We start from the raw sequence: 27,591 nt of genomic DNA on the forward strand, positions 1-27,591 counted from the left end.
CCATCATTCTGGCTTCCAAGGGCAGCTTCCAGTCCTGTTTCATTTGCGGGTGCACCGAGGGATGGCTGGAGGCAGGGCGGAGGGGGCTTCCCCACCCCTCCCATCTCAGGTAGCCCCCTAGTCAGCCCAAACAAACATCCTAAACCTGCGCCCTTGCCCCATTCCCTCAGCTTCAAGAAGTCTGTACTTGCGCCATCCTTCCAACCAAAAGGCTGCCTCCAGGCTTTGCCTAACGGAAATCCTGGAGATGATTCTGTTCCCAGTGAATTTAATTTTCACTCCCACTTGAAAATGTGAAGGGGCGCTAAAGAAAAATGCCCTCAGATTGGAGCATTGTGAACTCGACACCCACAATCTTCTCTTTTCGTTGCTTCCTAAATGCAGTTTCCCTCAAAGACTTGTGAAGTTGGAATTATGTAAATCCTGGGTCCACTTAACCCAGAGGAGCTGAGCACTCCCCTTGAACACCCACCTGGAATCCTCCCGTGGGAAGTGCAGAAGGAGGACTGGCTAATTAGGAGGGCGCAGGCTCCCTAAAAACCACTTTCGGATCCTTCAGCAGGGCAGCAATGGCAGTGGAGCCTTTGACAGGTTCTGGATCAACTCAGAGCATTACATTTCTTGACAATTTTAGTTTTTTTATTTTTAAAATTTTGTGCATTGTTTCATTTTTACACAATTTTAAATGTTATTTTCCATTTACAGTTATTACAAAATATTGGCTACATTCCCTGTGCTGTACACTGCATCCTTAAGCCTAGCTTACACCCAATCGTTTGTACCTCCCACTCTCCACCCCTATATTGCCCACCCCCGGCCCCACTGGTAACCACTAGTTTGTTCTCTGTATCTGTGAGTCTGCCTCTTTTTTGTTATACTTACTAGTTTGTTGTACTTTTTAGATTCCACACGTAAGTAAGATCATACAGTATTTGTCTTTCTCTGTCTGATTTATTTCACTTAACATAATGCCCTCCAAGCCCATCCATGTTGCTCAGAGCATTATATTTGAGCAGATTACGGCATCCATCTTCAGAGGGGTGGTAACTCAAGACCGACTTACCCATTGGCACATTTTAGAAAGAGAAATAAATTACTTTGGTTCCATACAGTCAACAATTATTTGATTCCTTTAATGTTTGAATTTTCTTTAGGTTGGGAGCACTTATTTTGGGATTATATCATTTTATTGGAGTCAAAGGAAAAAATCAATTCAAAGCAAAAAAAAAATCTCATTTTTTTGATGGAGTTGTTTGTAACTGAGTTCTTTTCAACGTAAGAGCTCACCATCCGTAGGAATTCTTATGGAAGTAATGTGAGAGTCAACCAAGTTATTTGGAAGCAAATTAAACTTTCATCAAGATTGCTCAACTCTGTTAGAATCAGTTTAACAAAACTTGATTGGGCTTTTCTTATAAATGTTAACGAGCAGTTCACGGTAGGAAAGATGATGAATACAGCCTGAGGACCACTCTATAACTTCAAGGACAGTGATAAGAGAGTTAATAGGTAATCAATAACTCCAAACCCGGTCCTCTTCACACCATCTAGGGGAGTCTTCTTACACTAGGTAAGCTTTCCTTCTCCCTGAAGACACCACTGGCCTAAGAGACAATGTCTGGGTACGAACTGTCCCATGCCACACAGCCCCATTAAAATCTATGAATGTACCTGGGGCAAATGCGGTTGAGGGGACAAGAAGGAGACATGTTGGAGCAGGTGACACTTTCACATGCCGTTCTTGTCCAACCAAGCTGGCCTCAGCTCCTTGGCCACTCACTATATACAGTGTTTTTTGTCAACGATGTGTGAGGAATGAAGATCCAGGCCTCCAGACCGCTTGCTGGTCTCCTAGCTTCACTTTTCACTTCAGGCTCTTGGCAAAGATGGGCATATGGTGTGTTTTTCATTAGATTTCAAAATCAAAATTCAAGTCTGTTTTTTATGATTCTAAAGCTCTTTTCTGAAGCCCCTCAGACACCACGGAGCTTTCTTTGGATCACAAAAGAGCTGAAGAAGAGCTTGTTTTCCTTCCTTGGTTTGTCTATTTACGGTAAAAAGAATGTAAAGAAATGATTTTTGACTGAGAAGCGATGTGATTCTCTGTATTGGCTAACTCCCAGTATTGTCACCTGTCCATATAATTCTTGGTGCCCTTCCAATCTGGTCACCATGAATCTTTTTCCAAATGCCATTATGCCCAGTACCTAACACAATCCCTCGCTCAAGGGATGTGCCCCAAATATTTGGTAAATGAATGAATGAGGAAATGAACACTAGCTTGCAGGTAGCTAATCCCTACTTATTTTTTCTTCCGAAAAAGCTTTACTGAGTTATAATTCACATACTACAAAATTCATCCCTTTAAAGTGTACAATTCATTTACAAGGTTGTGCAACCACCAACACTATCAAATTTCAGAACATCTTCGTCACCCCGAAATGAAACCCAGACCCAGTCACGTCCCTCTCCATTCCCCACTCTGCCCAGCCCCTGAAAACTTCTAACCTATTTTCTATCTCTATGCACTTGACTATTTTGGACATTTCTTTAAAATGGAGTCATATGATATGGGGCCTTTTGTGTCGAGTTTCTTTCACTCAGCATAATGTTTTCAAGATTCATCCGTGTTGTAGCATGTACTTCATTCATTTTTATTGGTGAGTAAAATTCCATTATATGGATATACCACATTTTGTTTATCCATTCATCGGTTCATGGAAATTTGAGCTGTTTCCATTTTTTGGCTATTATGAAGAATGTTGCTATGAACACTTGTGTACATGTTTTATATGGACATCTATTTTTAATTTTTTTAGGGATATATATTATCTAGGAGTGGAATTGCTGTGTAATATGGCATCTCTGTTTAACATTTTGAGGAACTACCAAACTCAGAAGTGATTGTACCATTTTAATTAGCGAATTTACTTATTTTATTTTTGGCTGCATTGGGTCTTCGTTGCTGCGCGTGGGCTTTCTCTAGTTGCGGTGAGTGGGGGCTACTCTTCCTCGCGGTGTGCGGGCTTCTCATTGCAGTAGCTTCTCTTGTTGCAGAGCACGGGCTCTAGGCGCTCAGGCTCAGTAGTTGTGGCATGAGGGCTCAGTAGTTGTGGCTCACAGGGCTCTAGAGCACAGGCTCAGTAGTTGTGGTGCACGGGCTTCGTTGCTCTGCAGCATGTGGGATCTTCCCGGACCAGGGCTCAAACCTGGGTCCTCTGCATTGGCAGGTGGATTCTTAACCACTGCTCCACAAGGGAAGTCCCGATTGTACCATTTTAAAAACTCAGCAATGTATGAGGTTTCCAGTTTCTCCATATCCTTGCCAATATTTGTTTTTTGTTTGTATCCTTGCCAACATTTGCTTTTTTGTTTGCTTCATTGGTTTTGTTTTGTTTTTGCCATATTTAAGTAGTTCAGTGGCATTAAGTACATTCCCTTGCTGTATAACCGTCACCACCATCCATCTCCAGAACTTTTTCATCTACCCAACATGAAAATCTGTACCCATTAAACAATAACTTTCCATTCCTCTCTCCCTAAGCCCCTCGCAGCCACCATTCTAATTTCTGTCTCTATGAATTTGACTACTTTAGATACTTCATATAAGTGGAATCACACAGTATTTGTCCTTTTGTGACTGGCCTATTTCACTTAGCCTTATGTCTTCGAGGTTTATCTATGTCATAGCATGGGTCAGAATTTCCTTCATTTTTAAGGCTGAGTAGTATTCCATTGTGTGTATACACCACATTTTGTTTATCCATTCATCCATTGACGGACACTTGAGTTGCTTTAACCTTTTGGCTATGCTGTATAATGCTGCTCTAAACATGGTGTACAAAGATCTGTTTGAGTCCCTGCTTTCAATTCTTTTTGATACATACCCAGAAGTGAGATTGCTGGATCATGTGGTAATTCAATGTTTAATTTTTTTTTGAGGAACTACCATACTGTTTTCCATAGTAGCTGCACAATTTTACATTCTCATCAGCAATGCACAAGGGTTCTAATTTCTCCATATCCTGGGTTGACTTTTTTCTGTTTTGCCTTTTTTAAATAATAACCATCCTAATGGGTGTGCAATGATATCTTATTGTAGGCCAACATTTGTCTGTCTTTTTTATTTCAGCTATCCTACTGGGTGTGAAGTGGTATCTCATGATTTTGATTTTGATTTCCCTAAAAATTTGTGACGCTGAACATCTTTTCGTGTACTTTTTGACCATTTGTATATCTTCCGTGGAGAAATGTCTATTCGAATCATTTGCCCTGTTTTCAGCTGGCTTGCTTGTCTTTTTGTTGCTGTGTTGTAATAGTTCCTTATATATTCTTTTTAAAATTATTTCCACTTTATTGCTCAAACACAGAAATTGAGGCAAACCTGGAAAGTTTTTATATATTCTGAAGATAAGTTCCTTATCTGATATATGCTTTGCAAATATTTTCTCTTGTTGCATGGCTTCTCTTTTCATCTTCTTGATGGTGTCCTTTGGAGCACAAAAGTTTTTTAATTTTGATGAAGACCAATTTATTCTTTTGTTGTTTTTTCTTATGTGTTATATCTAAGAGATCATTGCCTAATTCAATCTTCAATTCATGAAGATTGACTCATGTTTTATTCTAAGAGTTTTAGCTTTTGCTCTTGCATTTAAGTCAATGATCCTTCTTTTAAAATTGAAGTATAATTGACATATAACATTGTATTCATTTTAGATATACAACATAATGATTTGATATATGTGTGTATTGCAAAATCATACCATTGAGTTTAGGTAAGATCCCTCACTACATATAGTTAGAAAATTTTCTTTTTTATAAATTTATTTATTTATTTTTGGCTGCACATGGGTCTTCTCTAGTTGGCGGCGAGCAGGGGCTACTCTTCGTTGCAGTGTGAGGGTTTCTCATTGCGGTGGTTTCTCTTGTTGCAGAGCATGGGCTCTAGGCGTGTGGGCTTCAGGAATTGTGGCACGTGAGCTCCGTAGTTGTGGCACATGGGCTTAGTTGCTCTGTGGCATGTGGGATCCTCCTGGACCAGGGCTCAAACCCGTGTCCCCTGCATTGGCAGCAGATCCTTAACCACTGCGTCACCAGGGAAGTCCGTTATAAAATTTTCTTAATGTGGTAAGAACTTTTTTTTAAAGAAGTAGTCACAAAATTTATTATGTTAAAGAGGCAGATTAGAAAATAGTATTACGGTATTATCTAGTTAAAAAAATTTTAATGAATATATTGCTTTTATAAATAGCTCGAATAGACATACACTAAAACATTACAATTAAATCCAAGGAAGAAAGGACATATGTATACGTGTGGCTGATTCACCGTGCCATACAGCAGAAACCAACACAACATCACAAAGCAACCACACTCCAATAAAAATTTTTTTTTAATTAAAAAAAGTTGTGGTAAGAAGTTTTAATATCCACTCTCTTAGCGACTTTCAAATATATAATACAGTATTTTTAACTGCAGTCACCATGCCAATGATCCATTTTGAGTTAATTTTTATATGTTATATGCCTATAATTTTTAAAATATTAATCAAATATATATAAATCTTTTTAAATACTATTGAATTTATTCCTTACTCTGCAAAAGAGGGCTGTTGTTGAAATGTTGGGCAGTTTCCTTAACTAGAATCATTTTCTTATGAATTCCTTTTGTTTGTTTTTGGTTTTTTTGTTTGCGGTACGCGGGCCCCTCACTGTTGTGGCCTCTCCCGTTGCGGAGCACAGGCTCGGGACGCGCAGGCTCAGCGGCCATCGCTCACGGGCCTAGCCACTCCGTGGCATGTGGGATCTTCCCGGACCGGGGCTCAAACCCGTGTCCCCTGCATCGGCAGGTGGACTCTCAACCACTGCGCCACCAGGGAAGCCCCTTATAAATTCTTTAAAAATGTAGAAGGACGTTTACATGTAAAATTTTTTTCTTGTTTTTAATCATATATACATTGTATTTAAGAATTAGAAAATCTTGAGTATATTTTTAACCAATCATTTATTAAATTTTTGTGTGTCTAATGTGCAAAAGCTGCTCTCCAAGCAGTGGATGATCTGCAGGACCAAATGCTGCAGAAAGGTCAAGGTGAACGACAACAAGGAAAGGCCTTCAGGTTTGGTGGTTAGAGATCACAAGTGCCCTGAGGATGCAACTGCAGCAGAGTCGGGGGTGGGCAGTGAGAGCCAGGAAGTCTCAGCAAAAGAGACCACTCGTTGAGGAAAGGAGAGAAATAGAGTAATTATTAGAAGGTACAAAAGAGTCAAGTAAAGAATTATTCAAAACAAGAGAAACTGGAGCATGAGTGTATTGAGAGGAGACAGCCAGTAAGAAGGTGACACTGAAGATCCTCAGGAAAAGGAGAAACTGCGAGTCTGCTTCTCAGAGGCAAGCAGAAAGGACAGCGATAAGAGCATAGGTTACGAAAGTAACTTGGAAATCAGAAAAAACTATATTCCTTTAAGGAGCAACTACCTATAAATGTAATCGATTTTTCAGTGCAAGGTTGTCATTTAAACTAAAAGAAGTTCAAAGCGTAGAACTTGAGCTCCAGGTGCAAACAGACCCGTGTTTACATTCTACCTTTGCTACTCGTTAGCCAAGCAGCTGTGGGCAAGCTACTAAACTCTTCTATAAAATGGGATCAATAATAGACCTACCTCACCGGGCTGTTTGCATGAGGATTCTAGGAGGACTACATATAAATCTCTGGATAGTTACACATTCTCTGTAGCTCTAGCAGAAACGAAACACATCCATGTTACTTCAGTTGAGAATTCAAGTGGTTGAAATGATATTTTACTCTATCCTAACCCTCTTCCTACCATTTAGTCACAGTACTCTTGACAAATATCTGAGAGGCACATACGGTTTGTGTAAGAATGGCTCTTGACTCATTTTCATTCATGTTCTGTGGAGTCAAACCTCTTTCCCCTTCCATCCCCTGGAGTAAAGGAGATGAAGTTAGCCCTCATTTTAGTCGAGCAATTCACAGTGGCGGACTTGGATGTATTCTAGCCATACTGCATGCTCATTTCACTATTTTGAAATCTCTTCCAGCCCAAGCTAGGATAAGTTATTAAAGCTCTTTATGACTAAGTACTACCACATACCATTTTCCTTAATCTCTGGTTAATGAAAAGACAAGCTCTTTCCACCTTTCTTGTACAGCCATACTCATTTCTGGGCAAAACTCATGAAAACTTCCCTCCCAAAGAGTAATAGTTTACTTCTAAGGGAAATGGAATTGTGAAAGAAAATGCCATTGACTTCCAGTTACTGAAGTTAGATTTTAAAGTCCTGTGACATAGACAAAGGTGAGCGATCTTTCTGGCAACATATGCATCAGCCCTACTCATTCTCTCATCTCTCCAGAGATGCTGTTTTTCCCCAGCAAATACAAGTAACTGCACTGCGTTAGGGGTATTTGGTTTTCTCAGAAATTTTTCGTTTTCTCAGAAATGTTTTGTTTATACTTTTAAACCTTCTCCCTCTCATGAGCATCGTTCTTTGTTTTCTTTACTGCATCCTGTTGTAATAAGAGGATTTTGTTTTTATACCGATTTGGAAAACTTCCTTCCTGGCATTCAGATTCTCTCTTCCGATGCCAGAATGAGAGATAATGGTCCTTTGCCAGCCCTTGGGTGGGGGAGTGATAGGGAAACAAGGGGAGCCCTAGTCTCCCCAGCCCGGCCAGGTTGACGGTCTCCGTGTGTGAGAGCCGCCCAGTGTGTGCCAACAGGGCTTCACTGTTCCCTCCCGTGACACCGGGGCCTTAACATGCAAGGCTAGTGTTGTGAAAATTGTCAGTATTTTCTAATCGATGCACTCTTTGAGGCATCAATGGGGTTTCTAAAGTACTTAGTCACTCAGAACAAAGTTGGGTTTATTGCAAATGCCAACTTTCTCGATCAAAATCCACTCTTCCTGGCTTATGACACGCCTACATCTTTCTGAAGCAGGTTCCATTCAATAGTTTCCTTCTCATGAAAACCTTAAAATACAATATACCATGTTTTTTAAAATGTCTGTGGAAATAAGGGAAGCTTATAGCTTAGTGTTACTTGCCTATGAAAGAGATTTTGCAAACTGGTTACGCTCCAGAGGCCTGTTCATGTAAAACCTTAATTTCCCAAAGTTGCCTACATTAGATTACATTAATATCTAACAAATATTAGAACTTTAGTGTTTAAAGCGATCTGTGACGGGGTGGGGGGAAACCTAAGGGACTGCTTAGTCCAACTCCCTCACCTATTAATGAGGAGAGAGAGCCCAAGGAGGTGAAATGAAAGGACCAAAGTGATTCACCCCGGATCAGCACCGTATTCAGAATCCAGCTCTCAACCCCGTGCTCACTTCCTGTCAGGTCCCGGTCTCTGTCTTTTGAGGTGGGATCTGGTAAATCAAAATATGATGAGAAATCATAAAGCAATCTTTTCAAAAGGAGAAACTAGATTTTCTCTTTTAACTCCTGGCCACTTCCCAGTCCCCTGTCGCCCTAAGTTTCTGTCTGGTTCTCTCTGATGCTTACGAACCAGAAAACTGACCAGAATTATGTGACTGTGACAGAGGGGAGTATAAGCCCCGAGGTAAATTCACCCAAGATGTGGTGTCTACATTGAGTACTTGTCACATCTCATTCACCCACACGTTGTTTCATCAAAGGAACATTGACTGAGCACGCATTATGTGCAATGCGGCAAGTAAGTCCCGAATCTCTGCAAATTACAGAGGAAAATAAAATGATCTCCCTGACCTTGAGATGCTCTCAGTCTAGTACTGAAGACAGGTAAATAAACAACCTGCAGTCCGGGTGCTGTCATGAAAGGATGTCCAACTTCTCTGGGGGTCAGAGAAGCCAAAGGAGGGAAGGGCATTCTGGGCAGACAGTGCTGCACAGAGGTTATAGTTAGGCAGCTCTGGAGAATGGCTCGGTTCTTCTCAGTAGCTAGAGCTGTACTTCTGAAACTTCAGTATGCATGCAGATCACCTGGGGTTCTTGTTCAAATGCAGATTCTGATTCTGTAGGTCAGGAGTGAGCTCTGAAATTCTGCATTGCTAACAAGTTCCCAGGTGATGTCAGCGCGCTGTGCACACACCCCACCCCTCCCTGCTTTGAGTAGCAAGGAGCTACGGAGCAGATGAAGTAGGGAAAGAAGTAGGAGCCGATTAGTAAAGTATTTTGAAGGTCATGCTCTAGAATTTGGCTTCTCTCCGGAAAGTCACAGGAGTAACAAATAGATTTGAATGACCTGAAACTGATGTCGGCTTTCTAAGTTTATTGGAGGCTCCATAAGGCATTTCCTCCGGGAAGTTTTCTCACCCTTCCCTGGGCGGAGTGTCACGTGCATATCTTTATTTAGAGCCAGTCACACTATAAGGTAATGCTGAGCTAACCATCTATCAAATTCACTTGACTCTAAGCATTAGAAGGACAGTAATGTCCTTTTCAGTGTTGAAGCCTCAAGACTGAATGCATCTAACACCTGCCACCGTATCTGACATATAGGGGTTTGTCCATAAACTGTGATCCTATGATGTTCTTGCTGTAGATCAGTGGTTTTCAAATGTTCGCATCCATAAGAATGACGGAAGGCTTGTTAAGACAGAAACTGGTGGATCCCACTCTCAGAGTTTGTGATGCAGTAATTCTGGGCTGGAGCCCTAGAGTTTGTGCTTTAACATGTTCACAGGTGATGCAGACGCAGTTGTGATTACTTCCTACCAAGCAGTGGTAACAAATGAGATAAAGTAAGTTAATGGCTTAAAAGCATGGACCCTAAGCTGTGGAATCTTGGGGAATTAGTTAACCTCGCCAGGCCTCAGAACGCTCACCATAAAATGAAGGTGGTAATTATAACACCTACCCCCTAGGGCCAGTGTGAGGATTTAACGAGCTACTATATATAAAACACTGGGGAATTGCTGATAAGTATTCATTGTTGTCGCTAAAAGAACTCACCTCAATGGCTGATGGCACAGAGAGAATAAAACAGCTTTGTAACAAAGCTGCAATGTGTTTCTTTACAGGTAAACTTGGCAAATATGAGGCTAATCGCTAATTTCTGAAATCTGCAGGAATATCATAGCCCCTGTTGCATTTTTGTAAGCACAGTTTTAATATTTTTTAATCTGTGAAACACTAGCTGATGCCACATTTGTTAAAAAGTGGCTATAATAAAAAAGACAGACGATAACAAACAGTGGTGAAACTGGAACCTTCATACACTGCTGGTGGGAACATAAAATGGTGCAAACACTTTGGAAAACAGTTTAACAGTTTAATAAGTTTTTCCTTGAAAAGTTTAACACAGTGTTACCATTTGACCCAGCAATTCCGTTCCTAGGTATATACTCAGTAGGACTGAAAACATGTTCTCACAAAAACTTTTACATGAATGTTCATAACAGCATTGTTCATAGTAGCCAAAACGTGGAAAGAACCCAAAGTCCCATCAATTGATGAATAGTTAAAATGTGGTGGGCTTCGCTGGTGGCGCAGTGGTTGAGAGTCCGCCTGCCGATGCAGGGGACACGGGTTCGTGCCCCAGTCCGGGAAGATCCCACATGCCGCGGAGCGGCTGGGCGCGTGAGCCACCGTTGAGCCTGCGCATCCGGAGCCTGTGCTCCGCAATGGGAGAGGCCACAACAGTGAGAGGCCCACTTATCGCAAAAAAAAAAAAAAAAAAAAAATGTGGTCTATACCCATACAAGGGAATAGCATTCAACCTTAAAAAGAAGTGACATACTGATACACACTACAACATGGATAAAACTTGAAAACATTATGCTAAGTAAAAGAAGTCTGATACAGAAGGCCACATATAAATGAGTCCATTTATATAAAATGCCCAAAAGGGACAAATCCACAGAGACAGAATGTAGGTTAGTAGCTGCTGGAGCTAGGGAAAGAAGAGAATTGGGAGTGACTGCTAATGGTATGGAATTTCTTTTGGGGATGATGAAAATGTTCTGGAATTAGATTGTGGTGATAGAGAGTGGTGATAAACAGTCTTGTGATGATACTAAAGACCACTGAATTGTACCCTTAGAAGGATGAATTTCAGTGTGTGAATTATATCTCAATGTAAAAACATTACTTAAGACCCTGTAATCCTACTTGGTGAGAATAACATTTTCATCTTAGAGCTGCACTGTCCAGTAAGGCAGCCACTATGAAATGTGGCTAGTCCGAAGTGAGCTGTGCTGTAAGTGTAATATACACTGCAATTCAAAGAATTGAAAAAAGAATGTACATTATCTAAATACCTTTTTTAAAAAAGAATGTACATTATCTAAATACCTTTCTAATACTGAAGTGATACTATTTTGGATATATTTAGTTAAATAAAATATAGTGGTAACATTTACTTATCTGTTTATTTTTACTTAAAATGTGGCCACTAGAAAATCTAAAATTCTGTATGTGGCTCACATTTCTGGCTCACATGATCCTTCTTTTGGCCTGATCTGCCTCCAGGGTCCTCCTCAGTAGGTTGGAGTCTTTGTAGAGACACGTGAAAGTGTTTGCATCTGGGGTTAGTGAATCTGAAGCTGGTCCTTTTCCTTTACATAAAGGGCTTTGTACCCAGCGCTTGATTAGCTCTCTTCCATTAGCATGACTCAACACATGTAAACAGGGCAATTCAATGGATGCTTCCAGTTTTTGTTCTTTGAGTAGAAGGCCACCTGCAAAAACAGAGCCTTGTTATCTCAAAGAGCAAGGTTCTGGACCATTATTTTAGAAAGTACTTCTTGTGTCTCTTGCTAATGAACTACACAGCAAGTCATCTGAAAAAAAAATTTAAGGCATAATTTCTTTCCTCCTCACAGTAATTTTTTTCCAAGGCTCAAGTCCTGTGTCAAAGTTTTTTTAGCCTTGGCATAAATTTCTAGGTATCAGTGAAAATTGGTCATAAGAATTCTTCTGGAAGGGAAAATTTGTTTTTTCCACATCTTTATTGGAGTATAAATGCTTTACAATGTTGTGTTAGTTTCTACTGTACAACAAAGTGAATCAGCTATATGTGTACATATATCCCCATATCCCCTCCCTCTTGCGTCTCCCTCCCACCCTCCATATCCCACCCCTCTAGGTGGTCACAAAGCACCGAGCTGATCTCCCTGTGCTATGCGGCTGCTTCCCACTAGCTATCTATTTTACATTTGGTAGTGTATATATGTCCATGCCTCTCTCTCACTTCGTCCCAGCTTACCCTTCCCCCTCCCCGTGTCCTCAAGTCCCTTCTCGACGTCTGCGTCTTTATTCCTGCCCTGCCACTGGGTTCATCAGTACCGTTTTTTTTAAATTCCACATATATGCATTAGCGTACGGTATTTGTTTTTTTAACTTACTTCACTCTGTATGACAGATTCTAGGTCCATCCTCCTTGGAAAATTGTTTTAAATAAAATGAAGACAGGATTTATTTGGTAGTCAAAGTAGTTAAGGGCAAATTATTTGAGTACTGTAGAAATGTCTATCAGCAAGGAAATTAGGTAGGTTGATTGCTTTAAAAAATCAATATCTTTTTGTTATAAAAACAATATATGCTATTTTGAGAAATTTCAAAAATAATGAAAAGCAAAGAGAAGTAAATAACCAACAATTCCTAATCATACTACCAGAGATAAGCATTGTTAATATATAGAGGCCTATCTTTCCAGGGACAGAAAGGTCAAAATAATCCTATATAGAGAAAATTGGCCCCAATTCTATTAACTGCTGGTCAAAAAATAGAACAGTTATTTTTCACCCAACAAAAATAATTCTACTGGCACTAAATTTTGAGAAGATAAATCAGATTTTTACAAGTTTGGTTATAATATCCCCATGTTACAATTTACTAGGTGGACTTAACGTAATCCTTTAGCCTTTACTTCAATAAAACAAGAAAGATATTTACATTACACACATCAAAGATGTGAGTGGGCATGTCTCTCTACATTTTTCTCTTCTCTTCACCGAAAAGGTTGTGTAAAAATATTAACTGCTTCCCCATAGGCTCATGTATGTTGTGTAGTATCCGCGTCATGAGGCAGAAGGATGGATTTTTCTCTGGAGTTTTTATGGACCCACATTCAAGTGTTTCCCCAGCTGTGTTTTCAGCTTTGAGTTGCTAAACTTCTTGAAAAGTAATCAATTTTGATCATCTTAAATCCCAAAGTAAATTTTCTTTTCTGGAGATTACTCTAGTTACTAACACAGGTTAGTCTGGGCTATTGAACCATCTTTTAGTGCCGTGACATCCAAACATGAAAGCTGTGGTTTTGCTTCGAGGTGAAAGGGAGATTTGAAATATGACTCAGATTCTTCCCTGCAAGAGGTGAGGTCTCAGAACGACTTTGCTCTTTTTTCAGTTGTATCTTGTCTTATTCTTTGGCCATTTCATCGTATAAGTCTGCTCTCTTCAAAATAGTGTAAATGCCTTTAAAGCCAAGATTCTTATATGATGTTATTTTTTGTATTTGTTTATATGTTTTATAATTTTCTGTGTACACACACAGACACATACTCTCAGTAATACTTGCTTCTTGACTAAGGAGAAGTACAGTGATATTTAAAAGTTTTGGAGATTGTCATTTGTAGGTGATTTCTTGTTAGATAACTTCTATAAATGACTATGTTTAATATTCCTTAGTTTAAACCTTTCAGCTGTAACTATACAATTAGCCACGAAGAGTCAAGAGTGTTTGCTAAGCACTAAGGCTCTGCCGTGTAACCGTGCTAGCTTCGGCAGATAAATTAGCCCATCTGTGCCTCAGTTGCCTTATGGAAATGATAGATTACTAATTAACTGAATGAGTTAATTCATGTCAAGTGAATAGCGTGATGACTGGCATAATGATAAGGTATCAACAAACATTAGCTGCTGCTTCTGCCGCTCCTGCCAATAGTAGTACTATAATCAGTACACTCTTGACCAATGAGATCAGTTCCTCCACAAGTGGAGAGAGGCTCTCTTCTTCCGTGCTGGGATCTTTGAGAGCTTTCTATGTGGAAAAGTGAGGCAACAAGGGAACATCTGCAGAGCTGGCCAGCTAAACCAAATCAACAACAAGTCACTATTCGTTTTGTGACACATGCAGGTATTAAGAAAAGGAGATGAAAGCAGCAACAGGTGTCCCAGGAGACACTTAATTTGGTCAACATGTGCTAACCTCCCACCAGCCATGCTATCCTGGGTATGGGTTCCTGAAGAGTAGATATAAGATGTAGTGCCTGCCTTTGCAATCTTCTATCTCCCAGGAACCATTAAATACGTGACATTTAGGAGTTAGTTGTGTCCATGCAGAGAATGTGTTTTCCCAGATTTCTAGGAAAAAAATGAAAAAGGAGCCCTGTTATACATGAAACACTAGAATAGAGAAAGAAAAGATATATACTCAGTTAAAACATCCAAGCCACTCTATTAATCAGCTATTGCTGTATGATACACCACTTCAAACTCAGTGACTAAACCCACAACCGTTTATTATCTCTCCTAATTCTGGGGCTTGGTTGAGCTACTTCTCTGTACATTTTGCCTGGGATCACTTGTGAGGCTGCCTTCAGCCGGAAGGTCCAAGATGGCCTCACTCCCAAGTCTGGGAGTCAGTGCTGGCCGTTCGTGAGAGCCTCCATTCTCTTCCAAAGGTCTCTCATTCACCAGTAGACTTGCCTGAGCTCCTTTACAGCCTGTCTATCTCAGGGTTCCAGGAGGGCAAGAGTGGAAGCTGCAAAGTCCCTCAATGCCTAGGCTCTGAAACTCCCACGGCATGCCAAGGCCAGCGCAGGCAGATTCACAGGGGTGGACAAATGGTCCCTAATTCTTATTGAGAGAAGCATACCATATGGCAAAGGGGTTGGACACAGCATCAGTTAACTAATTCTGCATTAACAAACCATCCCAAAAGTTATGGCTTAAAACTAATCTCCCACAGCCTATTCGCCTTCCTTTAACTTGTGTCATTTTCTCTTTAGTGACATGTGTAATTATCCCTCCTGTTTCTGCAGTTAATCAGTTTGAAACGTCATGACACAGCTAGGGTCAGTGACTTGAGGAAAAAAGAAAACTACATTTCTTTCTCGCTCTCAGAGTTCAAAAGCAGATGAATGAATTGAGGAATAGCTCCAAAAGTCAACTTGGGATAAGATGAAGGGAGGAGATGTTTCATTAAGAAGAGGAGCCAGATTCTGAGGGGGGGCCACACCCCTTGGGTCCTCCCTGCACCTGGAGCTTCCTTTGAAGTGAAGGAAATTGTTCCACCACAAGGAGGCGGAGGGAAGCAGGTGGATGTGAGCACGGAATGTGAAACTAGTAAACATTCTGTAAACACCGAGGGCGCGGTCAGCAGCGTGGGCTGACCAATGGTATCTCGAGTTCGTTTTCTTGTCTTCTTATAGTTTACCTCATATTTGATTCTGAAGAAGTTCACAACTTAGACAACTTTAAAGTTCTTGGACTTATGACCTAAAGAGCAACTGGTCATTCTCCAGGTACCTTCACCTTCTGACTTCTCTGTTGTGGGGAGAGAAGAACCATGACCCGACCCCCCTAGAGAAGCTGCCCCAAATGGTGTGATTTACTTTACTTACAAAGGTTAACCTGGGAGTCATTTCACAGAAGGAAGTATGGATAAGAAGGGACAGAGGTAGAAAAGCCAAAATATATTCATTTCTAGAAGGAAGTTGGGGCCCTTCTGAGCGCTGTTTCTGAGATGAAACACTATGCCGTGGGAGGGTAGGTCTTAGAATTAAGAATGGGAATCCCAGAATCAGAAATTCTTACCTGGGGAATGTTTTGGTACAGGGGTACAAATGGAATAGCAAATGTTCCTAGAAAGGAAAAAGTTATCTGGGAGGCAGAGTGCTTTGAACTGGCCGGGTGAGCTCTTTATGTCTGAACAATACACATTCATACATTTTCACAAATGCATGTATGTGAGGGATTTAAACATAGGTACATGTGTGTGGTCATGTGTGGGTGGTCTTTTTGTTTGTTTTCCTTTTTTTAGGCTTGGTGCCTCCTCTTCTCTTACAAGCATATCAATTCCCAACCCACCACCTACCCAGATAACCCTTATTAATAATCTAATATGTATCTTTCCTGTTTTTACCCATGGCTATATAATCACATAAAGATGCACACATACACACACAGGTGCTTTCTGATCATCGTTTGTTTTACAAAAATAGAAAAATATTACCCTTTTTTTTCTGCACTGTGCTTTACTCAGTCAACAATGCCTTCTGAAATTCCTCCTGTCAATTAGCAGAACTCTATGTCCTTCTTCTTGATGGCTGTGTTGTTCTATCACAGGCTACACCATAGTTTATTCAGCCATTCCCTATTGCTTGAAACATTGTAGCTTTCACAGACAATTTGAAAAAAACAAAATAAAACAACTCCCTCCTTCCAAAAAAACACTTTATATGAACCCTTATGTTCTAGTGACTTTATTTCTATTGGAGAGTTTCCCAGGAAAAAGATTTCTGGCCTAAAAAGTATATGTATTTTAAATTTGAAGTAGATATCGCCATACTGCTTTCCCAAGAGGCTGTAGCATTTTTCATTCTGACCGTGAAAGTGATCCCTTTCCTACAACCCAGCCAGCAAGAAGTGTTTCAGATCTTTTAAATTTTAGACAATTTGGTAGGTATAAAATGATATCTCATTGTTAATTTGCATTCCCCTCACTTTGGTTGAATTTGAGGGTCTTTCCTTGTTTCTCAGACATTTGGATTTGCTTTTCTGTGAACTGCCCATTCACAGACTTTGTCCATTTTCCTACCGGTTTGTTCTTTTTTAAAAAATATTTATTTATTTATTTGGCTGCACCGAGTCTTAAGTGCTGCATGAGGCATCTTCGGGATGTTTGTTGCGGCATTCAAGTTCTTTTAGTTGCGCCATGCAGGATCTAGTTCCCTGACCAGGGATCCAAACTGGGCCCCCTGCATTGGGAGCGTGGAGTCTTAACCACTGGACCACCAGGGAAGTCCCCTGGTTTGTTCTTGTTTCTCTTGTCAAATTATAATAAATATTTGTATATTATAAAAATTAAATATACTATCTGCACGATATGTATTTCTGCAAACCTATTATGGTCAATGATATTTTTATGATATCTTTGCTTTAAAAGTTATAATTTTAGAGTTAAATATGCCTATCTTTTCTCTCGTAGCTTTTGACTTCTCAGTTTTGATCAGGGAAGTTTTCCTGCACAATATAGTACATATAATCTACTAGATTTTCTCGCAAAAGCTTTGCTTTATCTTTTTACTCATATATTTGTACTATATCCTTGGATGTGCAATCAAACTGGGATCAAATAAGGTACTTATTTGAATACAGTGGCTTTCTACAGAGTTCTAATAACTGGTGAGGAAGTCTCTGCCCCATTTTTACTTTTCTAAAATTACTTAGCTTTTCTTTAGTATTTAATTTTTTTCTAGAAACTTTAAGATCACTTTATGCAATTGCCAAAAACAAACAACCAAAATACCCACCTTATTGTGAGTTTTCATGAAATCCATACACAATTTGAGGGAACATTTTTATGGCATTGAGTTTTCTCATCCAAGAATATGGCATGTCTTTCTGTTTCTCCTTTTACATATTTTAGTATGATTTTGTTATTTCCTTTTTTTGTTATATCCAAATATTCCATAGGGGTTGATTTTAAATGATTTTTTTCCATTCCTATTTTATTGCTAGAGTAGAGAAAAGCTAATGATTTTTTTTTTTTTTGGCATATTTTTGGATCCATCTACTTTACAAAATTCTCTGCTTAATTCTAGGGGATTTTTACCAGATGCCTTTGGGCTTTCTAGGTTTACAATCATATCATCTGCAAAAATAGATCATTTTTCCTCTTCCTTTCCAATGTTTTTTCCAGTTTTCAAATTTGTTGCCATAAAGTTTCAAATTATATTTTCTTTTAATATGTTTAGTCACTTTAATATCTGTTCTTTCTACTTCCTGATCTTTTATAATTTTGCTTTTTCTCCTTTTAAAAAATTAGGTTGTTTATCAAATGTATAGATTTTTAATACAACAAGATTTTAAATTTATTTATGTGTTCAACTACTTTTTTCCTTTCTATTATATTAAGATTTTACCCTTGTAATCACTCTTTATTGTTCTTTTTCTAATTTCTTAGAATGTGGATTTAGTTTCTTTACTTCTCATATTTATTCTTTCACAAGGAAGGGCTTTTGGTTGTAAAATTTTTCTAGTATAATTTCATAGAGTCTTAGAGTATTTTACAAAGGTTGCCTTTTCATAGCTCTCAAGATGGTTGGTAATTTCCCTTTTGATTCTTCTGTAAGCCAAATATTTTCTAAGTATTTCTTAATTTTCAAGTAGACAGTTTTTGGTCATCTTTTCATAATTATTTTTCTTATTCATTGAATGGGGATCAGATAATATAACCTATAAAATCTTTATTTTTTGAATTTCAGAAGTTTTCTTTGTAGCCAGCTACATGATCAGTCTTTATAAATGTTCTGCAGGCATATAAAAAGTAATGAAAATTATCTTTATTTGAAATGTAAGGTTTTGTTCAATTATTGTATTGGGAAGCAGTATGGCCCAGAGATTAAAAGCAAAGACTTTAGGGAAAATATGTTTATTTTCAATCTTGAACTTACCATGTGACCTTCACCACATTTGTAAGATGTAAATAATAGTATCTACCTCATAGGGTCTTTGTGAGGATTAAATTATTTAATATTCATAAAGTACTTAGAATAGAAATTAGCACATACCAAATGCTATATAATTAATTGTTTGTAAACAAAAACAATGAGTCAATTGATCTATGCCCTTATTTCCTTCTTTCTCCAGAATTGTCCAATACAGTCAAATAGATACATTGGGTTAGTATAAGTATTTTTTTTTTTAACATCTTTATTGGGGTATAATTGCTTTACAATGGTGTGTTAGTTTCTGCTTTATAACAAAGTGAATCAGTTATACATATACATATGTTCCCATATGTCTTCCCTCTTGCGTCTCCCTCCCTCCCACCCTCCCTATCCCACCCCTCCAGGCTGTCACAAAGCACAGAGCCAATATCCCTGTGCCATGCGGCTGCTTCCCACTAGCTATCTACCTTACTACGTTTGTTATAGAATAAGTTTTTTGGTGTTTTTGAGGATGGCTCGTGTGTCAGAACATTATTCTGGTACTATTTTCTTTTAATTTAAGCTTTAAATTATTAAAGTGATAGATTTTTAAATGTAATCCTTTTTTCTTTAGATTTTCAATGCTCATTTTACTTCCTTGAATTTTTCTTATCTCCATTTTTTTTAACATTTGACCACACAAATTAAAATTTCTTTGCCCTTTAATAAACTTAGTCCCAATCTCATTCTTCCTTAACTAAGTTGCCTTTTCCCCAAAATAGTACATAAATAACCATTCTCATTATACTTTAGAATGCTGAATTTCCTTCAGAGCAGTTCAGGCAAATTAAATAGCCTGTTATAATCACATTGGATTACAGATGTGCTCCCAAAATGATGTTAAGTGTACTGACTTCCACAGTCCATTCATTCTTACAATTTCCAGTGCCATTCATTTTTTGTGTTAATCCAAGTTTCTGTCTCAAATCACGTTCCTTCTCCCTGAAGAAATCCCTTTAAGATTTCTTGTAGTTCATGTCTGTTAGTAATAAATGATCTAGGTCTTTGTTTATCTGAAAAAGTCTGAATTTCACTTCATATTTGCAAGGCTTTTTCACCGGGTGTAGAATTTGGGGTTGACAGTTTTTCCCTTCCAGCATTTTAAAGATGTTCCCCCATTGCCTTAGGCTTTATTACTTTCTGACGAGAAGTCTGATCTTCCTTATCTTCCTTCCACAGGCCTGATCCATGAGGAAGCATTTCTCCCACCTTCTACCCTGCATCAGTCTTTCTCAGGAGGTCTGTGGAGAAGAGCCTCTGATTAGGTATGACTCCTCTATTTACCTGTGACTCATATATTTGTACTATACTCTCATAGGTGACTCATATATATGTCTATACTCTCATGATAGCCCAAACTTGACTTTAGAAATTTACTACAGATTTTAGCTGAATTTTTCTTACTTGCTTTCATGGCAGATCTGCCTTCTTCCCATGCGCTGCTTCAGATTAGCTAGTACTCATAATTTTTTCCTTGGAAGTGCCTATCTTCTCTTAGATTTCAGGCTAGCTGGTTGTCCTACAACTTCAGATCACTAATGGACCCCAGAAGAGTTATGATTTTGTAGATTATTCTACTTTTTCTTAGGGTGTGAGTGATGTTCTTTACAGTTTTTTATATTCTAAGAAGAATCCACCTACTTAGATTTTAAGTATAATTTACAAACATTATTATTTAATTTATTAATCTAGCAAAAAATACACACACACACACACACACACACACACACACACACACACACATATAATCCCTTCTTCCCTTCTTTTTTTTTTTTTTTTTGCGGTACGCGGGCCTCTCACTGCTGTGGCCTCTCCCGTTGCGGAGCACAGGCTCCGGACGCGCAGGCTCAGCGGCCATGGCTCACGGGCCCAGCCGCTCCGCGGCATGTGGGATCTTCCCGGACCGGGGCACGAACCCGTGTCCCCTGCATCAGCAGGCGGACTCTCAACCACTGCGCCACCAGGGAAGCCCCTTAGGGTACTTTTATAACTTAACTTATTAAATTTTTTAACATGTTCAACTGCATGGTAAATTGTAAAGAAAATATATTAAAATTTCTTTTTAAATATTCCAATTATCTGTTGTAGTAGATTGTATTTTCCAGAATGGGTACCACACCACAATTCCCATCCCATATGCTCTTCAGTGTGACCTTGACACTTCCCATCATGATATAGAAAGTATTTTTTCATCCCTTTGAATCTGGGTGGCCTTGTAACTCTTTCTACCATTAGAATATGGGAGAAGTTATGCTATACAAGTTCTGGTCATAGACCATAACTGACCCGGCAGCTTCAACTTCACTAGGCTAATGGAGACTTCAAGTCTTGCAGTGATCTTGTGATCCAGGTTCCTTGGATTCTCCCTTAATTCTCTGATGAGTATGTGAAGAGAGAGAGGTTGTTTTAGCACTTGTTTACAGCCTGTTCATCTTTTTGTTACTTGATTCTATTCTCAAGTATTTATAGATCCTTTCAACAACTCTTATAGATCGTTACATTACCTTGCGTTATTTTTGCGCATCTCTTCTGTCTTGTCTGATTTTCTGTTCACGATTCCAAGGTCATTCTAATGGCATCCTAAAGTTATCCACCAGAAGTGTTTTTTAAAAATCAAGTTGTTGTTATATTTCTAAAAGTGTTTGGTTTACAGTTAGATGTTTAACGTTTGATGCATACTTTGGTGTTTGATGCAAATGGGATTATGACTGTTATACCTTCTTTATAAAAAGTATCTTTTATCATAATGGAATATCTTTTTTTGGTCCTGTTTAGTGATTTTAAACTTAAATTTCACCTTTGCTGATGTGAATACGCTACTTCAGGTCTTTTTATCGTTTCATTCGCCTCTTTTCTTGCCCTCGTTTCATCACATTAACAGCATTTAGTTAAACTTTGTGTTTGAAAGCCTCCGAAATTTACTTAGTCCACAAATATTTATTGAGCGCCTACTATGTCTTAGACTATATCTGGGCATTGGTGTAAAAAACAAAGATCCCTGATCTCAAGAAATTTTATGGGAGGAGACAGACGATAAACAATACACATAATAAATAAGCAATTAACATAACGTGTTAGAAGTGATAATGATGTGGAAAAAGGTAAAGCAGGGTATGTAAGATTGGGAGCACAAGGGGGAGGAGTTTGTCATTATAAATAGAGTGGTCATGATAGACCCCACTGAGATGGTGACATTTGAGTCTGAATTAAAGGAGGGAGGAAGCAGGCCATGTGGACCCCTGGAACCTGGAAGTGTTCCAAGCAGGAAGAACAGCCAATACCAAGTTGTAAGGTGGAGGTATGCTGGCTATGCACGAGGAAAAGCCAGGAAGCCAGTGTGGCTGGAGTCGAGTGAAAGGGAGAAGTCATGATGAGGACTGAGAATCGGCATGGGTCTGGCCACAGGACGTCATTGGTACGTTGGCTGAGGGTGGGCGGTTTTAATGGAGTGACGAGGAAATGCCATGTTCTTCATGATGGTGGATATGCTCAATTCTACTTCTCTCCAATTCGTTTATGATTGGTTTGATTTTATTTTTTAAGCTTTTTCTTTGTCCTAATTTTCACAAGTTTGATCAATATCTGAGGTGGGATATCTGCAGTCTAAAGTCCTTGACTTTTCCGCTGCCCAGCCCTAAACTCATTTCTGTCTCCACCTGCCACATAAAGGCAGGGATTTTTAGCTATTCTTTCCTGCAGACCTTTGGTACAGAGGAAAGAAGAGGGCTGTGTGTGACTTTGGGCCACTGTATCAATCTGGGTGGCAAACAGGTGCTGTAGACCTAAATCCAGTCATTGAAAACAGCTTATGAAAAGGGGCCATTTCCCAGGTGAGCAGAGGGACAGTGCAGACTCAGGGCTACTGACAGTGTGTGTTTCGGTGGGTGGGTGAAGGCATTACCACGCAGGAGAGAAGCAATGACTAGAACTCTGAGAGAAAGAGAGCTTGTGCCCTGTGTCAGAAAATGAAACCACTCTATTACTCTGGAAGGGGAGTTTAAATGCATGTAAGAAAGCATGTCACTTCCCTCAGAATTGTATACCTCCAAAGCGTCATCTTTTCCAGTTTCCTGCTCCTGCATTGCTCTTTTCTTGGTGACCTGTGACCTGCTATTCCTACCCAAGTGGTTCAGTCCCATCCCAGACATGGGCACAGGTTTTCAGTCCTGGAGAATTATATGAAAGCCAAATTAGTCTGTCTCTGACTTTGGACTGATATTCATAATTCATTTCTGGTTACAAGAAACAACAAATCCAGGGCTTCCCTGGTGGCGCAGTGGATGAGAGTCTGCCTGCCGATGCAGGAGACGCAGGTTTGTGCCCCGGTCCGGGAAGATCCCACATACCGCGGAGCGGCTGGGCCCATGAGAGCCTGTGCTCCGCAACGGGAGAGGCCACAGCAGTGAGAGGCCCGCGTACCACAAAAAAAAAAAAAAAAGAAAAAGAAACAACAAGTCCAGCTAACCTAAGTACACCCCAGATACCAGGTGTATCCCCTTATATACTCTTTGGAGCGCTAGTTAAACTTGGCCTAAACCCCAATACCACCACCCATGAGAGTTCAGGGTCCTTGGTACAATCTCCGGGGGTTCCTGAGTTCCCTTCTCCTTGTTCCTCCCTGTCTCCAGCTCCCACATCCTCATGGGATCTGCCAGTTCTTCTTCTTGTCCACCTGGCTTTTAAGTCTAGACATTTCATCAGTTTGCCCCCCAGGTATTCCCATTACTTCAGCATGTTGCGAGTATAAAAACTTTAATAACAGGTCACATTTCACTTGGTCTCAGTTTATTTTTTCTTCAAATACTCTCCAGTCTGAGGAGGCCGTCCTGTGCTTATAAGAGAACAAAGAAGTCCACCAGCGTTGGTTGCTGGTATATTTTTACTGGGGCGGGGGGGGGGGAGTAATATAAAGTCTTTCCTAGGGAGAGTAGAGCAAACATCAGCAGCTCCTCAGAAACTTGGAATGGACATAGCCTCAATTTGCTAAATTGCCCTCCATCAGAGTCACAGAACAGCAAATGGATTTGGGCGGCTGCCCTGATGATGACGCCACCACCATCTGCGAGAATTCTCAGCATGTGTCGTGGCCCCACGTTGCGGTGGGACGGCCATCAGAAATAAGTAACTTTCCGTTTGTGAAAACATCACCAGGTATTCTAGGCGACATGATAGTCCATGTAACTAGGGATGATTTTCAAAATATTTAGCAATCAGTACAGCACAGGCATCAACCAGTCTGAATAGACCTGAACAATCAGAGGAGATGTCAGGAGTAAAACACCCAGTACAGCCCCAGCTGAATATCTACCCTGCCTATAACTTAATAGCAACTCTGCTAGTTCACGTCGTTTTGTACCCAGATACTTCCTTTCTCCTCCCCTTTCCAAACTATACTTTGCCCATTCATTCATCCATTCATCCATCCATCCATCCATCCACCCATTCATTCAACAAACACATGATTAAGCTTTTCCATGTGCTTTCCCAACCTTTCTCAGCTCCTGTCCTGTTGTCGCTCACACAGCCATCTTCCCTAATCAAGTTCTTGCGTGCTTAACCTCATCCTGGCATCTGCTTCTCCCAGGACCCAGACTAACTCCTAATGGTGGTGTCAGGATCATAGACAGCAGAGCTCTCTTGTTACATTTGGGTCAATCCATCCTTGGATCATTACAGAGGGTTACTTCATTTCCATTACTTTGGGCATGCGCATTGACAGACCCTGATTACTCTTTCTATGTTCCTCTTTCCATTTAAGCACGGATGAAGAGGGTAGGTAGTATACAGTTTCTATAGAACTAGGAGATTTGTAGGAGAGGCGATGGGGGCAGGGAGAAATAATGGCAATCAGTTTAGAACGTTTGGCTTTGAGATGACTAGCGCTTGGGACTGACCTGCTGGTGACCTCTGGCATGTGGTTCCTGGTTCCTTTATTCTGGAGACGATGCTACCTTCAGATGGGTAGAGGGTAGATCAGAAGACTCACAGGTCTTCTTCCACCTTCAAGTTCAAAGGAGTTGGTGTGTGCAGCATCCCCTTGAGGCAGAGATGAGGAGGGGACATGCCCAGCACGTCTGCTGTCCCCTCTGCCAAAACTGCACAGCTATATGACATTGAAGAAAAGCAGGGACTTCCCTGGTGTCACAGTGGATAAGACCCTGCGCTTCCAATGCAGGGGGCCCGGGTTCGATCCCTGGTCAGGGAACTAGATCCCACATGCATGCTGCAACTGAGAGTTCGCATGCCACAACTAAGGAGCCTGTGAGCCACAACTAAGGAGACTGCCTGCCACAACTAAGACCTGGTGCAACCAAATAAAAAAAATAAATAAATATTAAAAAAAAAAAAAAAGAAAAGCATCCTGAGGTACACCTGGCTTGCTGCCCCACACACTCCATAGTCACAGCTGCGAGTTTATAGGTGGGTGGATGGAACATGAACAGTATTGATCCAGGTGCAGCCAAATAATGCAAAAGGACTGGCCACCCTGGGGAGACACTTCAGTGAGAGTCACCCAACGCAGAGGTGGGAATACACCCATGGCAGGACTTGTCAAAGCCGTACTTCTGTCCACCTCCTGGGGCGACTCAGAGAAAGTGGGAGAAACGACTGAAGGCCAGCCTCTCCCTTGCCACGTGGACCATGCCACTTCAGGGGGACACAGTGAGCTGAAAAGACCAGCCTAGCCGCCCTAGGCTGATGGCCAGTACTGATATTGACAAAGCCTCAATGAAGGCAGTACAAACGGAGAACTTGGAGATCTGGGGCCTCTATTCCCCGGGCCGGTTTATAACACTGCTTCTAGCTCTTAACTCTCTGCAAATGTTCATTGAACTGAGCTGAAGGGATTTGAAAATAAGATGCAGGCATCTTTCAGACCGTCTCATACCCCAGGGAGAATGAGCTGCTGCTGTCTGCACTTCGGCACCTTGGTTGCAGTTGAGGTCAACATTTCCAATGCAGGATTAGCTGAGCCACCCAGTAACGGGGGACTCCAGGAAAGGTTTATGATGGCAACAACCCCACATTCTCATAATTGGCGAGGGTGAGTAGGAGGGGAAAGTATTCATCGCTCGGTGATAATCTAAACTTCGACTGCAAGGGCAGCTTCCACGCTGAACTTGGGAGGAGCTGGCAGCTCCTGGAGCCAGAGTGACCAGAACTGGCCGTGGAGATGCCTTCGTCCACATCACCGGAATCCACGTTCACTGCGCCGCCTTGCTGTGGCTTCACGACCAACGGGAAGCGCCCTTGTTTACTCCGGGCACCTCATCATGGAGTAGTGGCAGGTGTCCAGGGAAATTCAGCTCTAAGAAGGGCTGAAAAGAGAGGCAACCATCCAGGTTCATTGTCCAAGCTGAGAAGGAACATCTTCACCTGCTCATGATCTGAGAACAGACAAACGAACTTCCCTTTGCTGAGACTCTGGTAGTCAGAATCAGACCAAGAGCTGTCTCCACATTAATGGTGAGTGGTTTTCCTGATATCCTTTCTTCTATTCTTTGACTTAGGAGAACTGAAGGACAGGATTCTTGGCAATGATCCCCGTTTTTGAGAACATGGCCTCTCTTGGATGGAAGCAAAAGTTCAGTGGGAAGGAAAACACTTCCCTACCTAGAAAGTTAGCTGCTTCTGTGCTTATCACACCCGAAGGAACCAGCAACGTGATTCCCCTCTTGCTTTTGCCTTTTCCACTCCATCCCTTACTGGGCCGTTTTGTGTGTGTATCTGTGAGTCACCGTATGTTACTAGTTATTTTGAACTTTCAACTTTCTCAGGAAAAAGTTTGAAGAAGTTGGACTCTTAGGCCTAGACAGAGCTCTCTATTAGACAACATAAAAGGCAGCAAGTATATGGAGGGTTGGTGAAGAGAATGGTCATACGGTCTTCTTCACTGAGGACTGAGTGTACAAAAAATAGAATTAAGTGGGATTTAAATTATACAACACTGAAAAAGCTTATGAAGTTTGAGGTGAGGATTTTTTTTTTTTTGGCAGTACGCGGGCCTCTCACTGTTGTGGTCTCTCCCGTTGCGGAGCACAGGCTCCGGACGCTCAGGCTCAGTGACCATGGCTCACGGGCCCAGCCGCTCCGCGGCATGTGGGATCTTCCCGGACCGGGGCACGAACCCGTGTCCCCTGCATCGGCAGGCGGACTCTCAACCACTGCGCCACCAGGGAAGCCCTGAGGTGAGGATTTTAACTAAGGTTTACCGAAGTCGTCAACTCCTCTTTAAAGGAATTTCAATTCGTCTAAATATCTACAGATATTACTGTCACCTGAGAGCACAGGTCTTTTTCAAGTTCTTCTCAAGGTGTCAGCCAATCCTGACTGTGGGCATGAAACTCTGAGACCACATTTGAGAAGTTGTTCGTTTTTCTACCCACTCAGAGAACCCGCCTCTACATTCGTGAAAATCGTTAAGGCATAAGAAGCCTCAGGTTCTCTGGAGTGACACACACAGAATCTAGAAGCAGGGCAAGTCCCTGTTCCCATGAGCCCCCCTCTTGCCTAAGGGCCAAGGCGAGGCTATGTGGAGCCCGGGAAAGAGGCTCTAAAGTAAGCAGATCTGCACCCCAGTGTCAGCGCCATCATTTACTAGCTGGGTGAACTTGGGCAGAACTCTTCAACAACTTAAAGCCTTTACATGAGAAGAAACAAGCTGACCTTCCTCTTTCCTGCAACTGCACAAGCACCTGGTAATTTCCACCTGTGCTTTAATCCTTTGTCTTTAACTCTGCTTCTCCATTGATTATGAGTTCCTGAAAACAGAGATTCTTCTCATCCTTGAGAGTGTTTAACAATTTTCTTTGAATAAGTGAATGAATGAAGAATGAATGTCTAGAATGTAGTATTACTGTGAAAATTAAATGTAATAAAGTTAGTTCTCTTCCCAAAGTCTACAAGCCCAGACTCCTGGGA

The 27,591-nt window shown here is 40.8% G+C and overlaps 1 protein-coding gene across 2 annotated transcripts in view; it reads left to right on the forward strand.

Annotated features, from left to right (window-relative positions):
- The window catches only part of LNX1 (ligand of numb-protein X 1), a 200,365-nt gene that overhangs the window by 27,534 nt on the left and 145,240 nt on the right, over window positions 1–27,591 (forward strand). The window contains exon 1 of one of the 2 annotated variants that reach the window (XM_060148163.1): window positions 19,849–19,934. The exons of the other annotated variant lie outside the window; for it this stretch is intronic. The gene's annotated coding sequence lies outside the window, so the exon portion shown is untranslated. Of the gene's footprint in view, window positions 1–19,848; window positions 19,935–27,591 lie in introns of those variants that run through there. 2 annotated transcript variants of the gene reach the window in all.

The sequence above is a fragment of the Lagenorhynchus albirostris genome, chromosome 4 (genome assembly GCF_949774975.1).
Source record: "Lagenorhynchus albirostris chromosome 4, mLagAlb1.1, whole genome shotgun sequence".
Lineage (NCBI taxonomy): Eukaryota > Metazoa > Chordata > Mammalia > Artiodactyla > Delphinidae > Lagenorhynchus > Lagenorhynchus albirostris.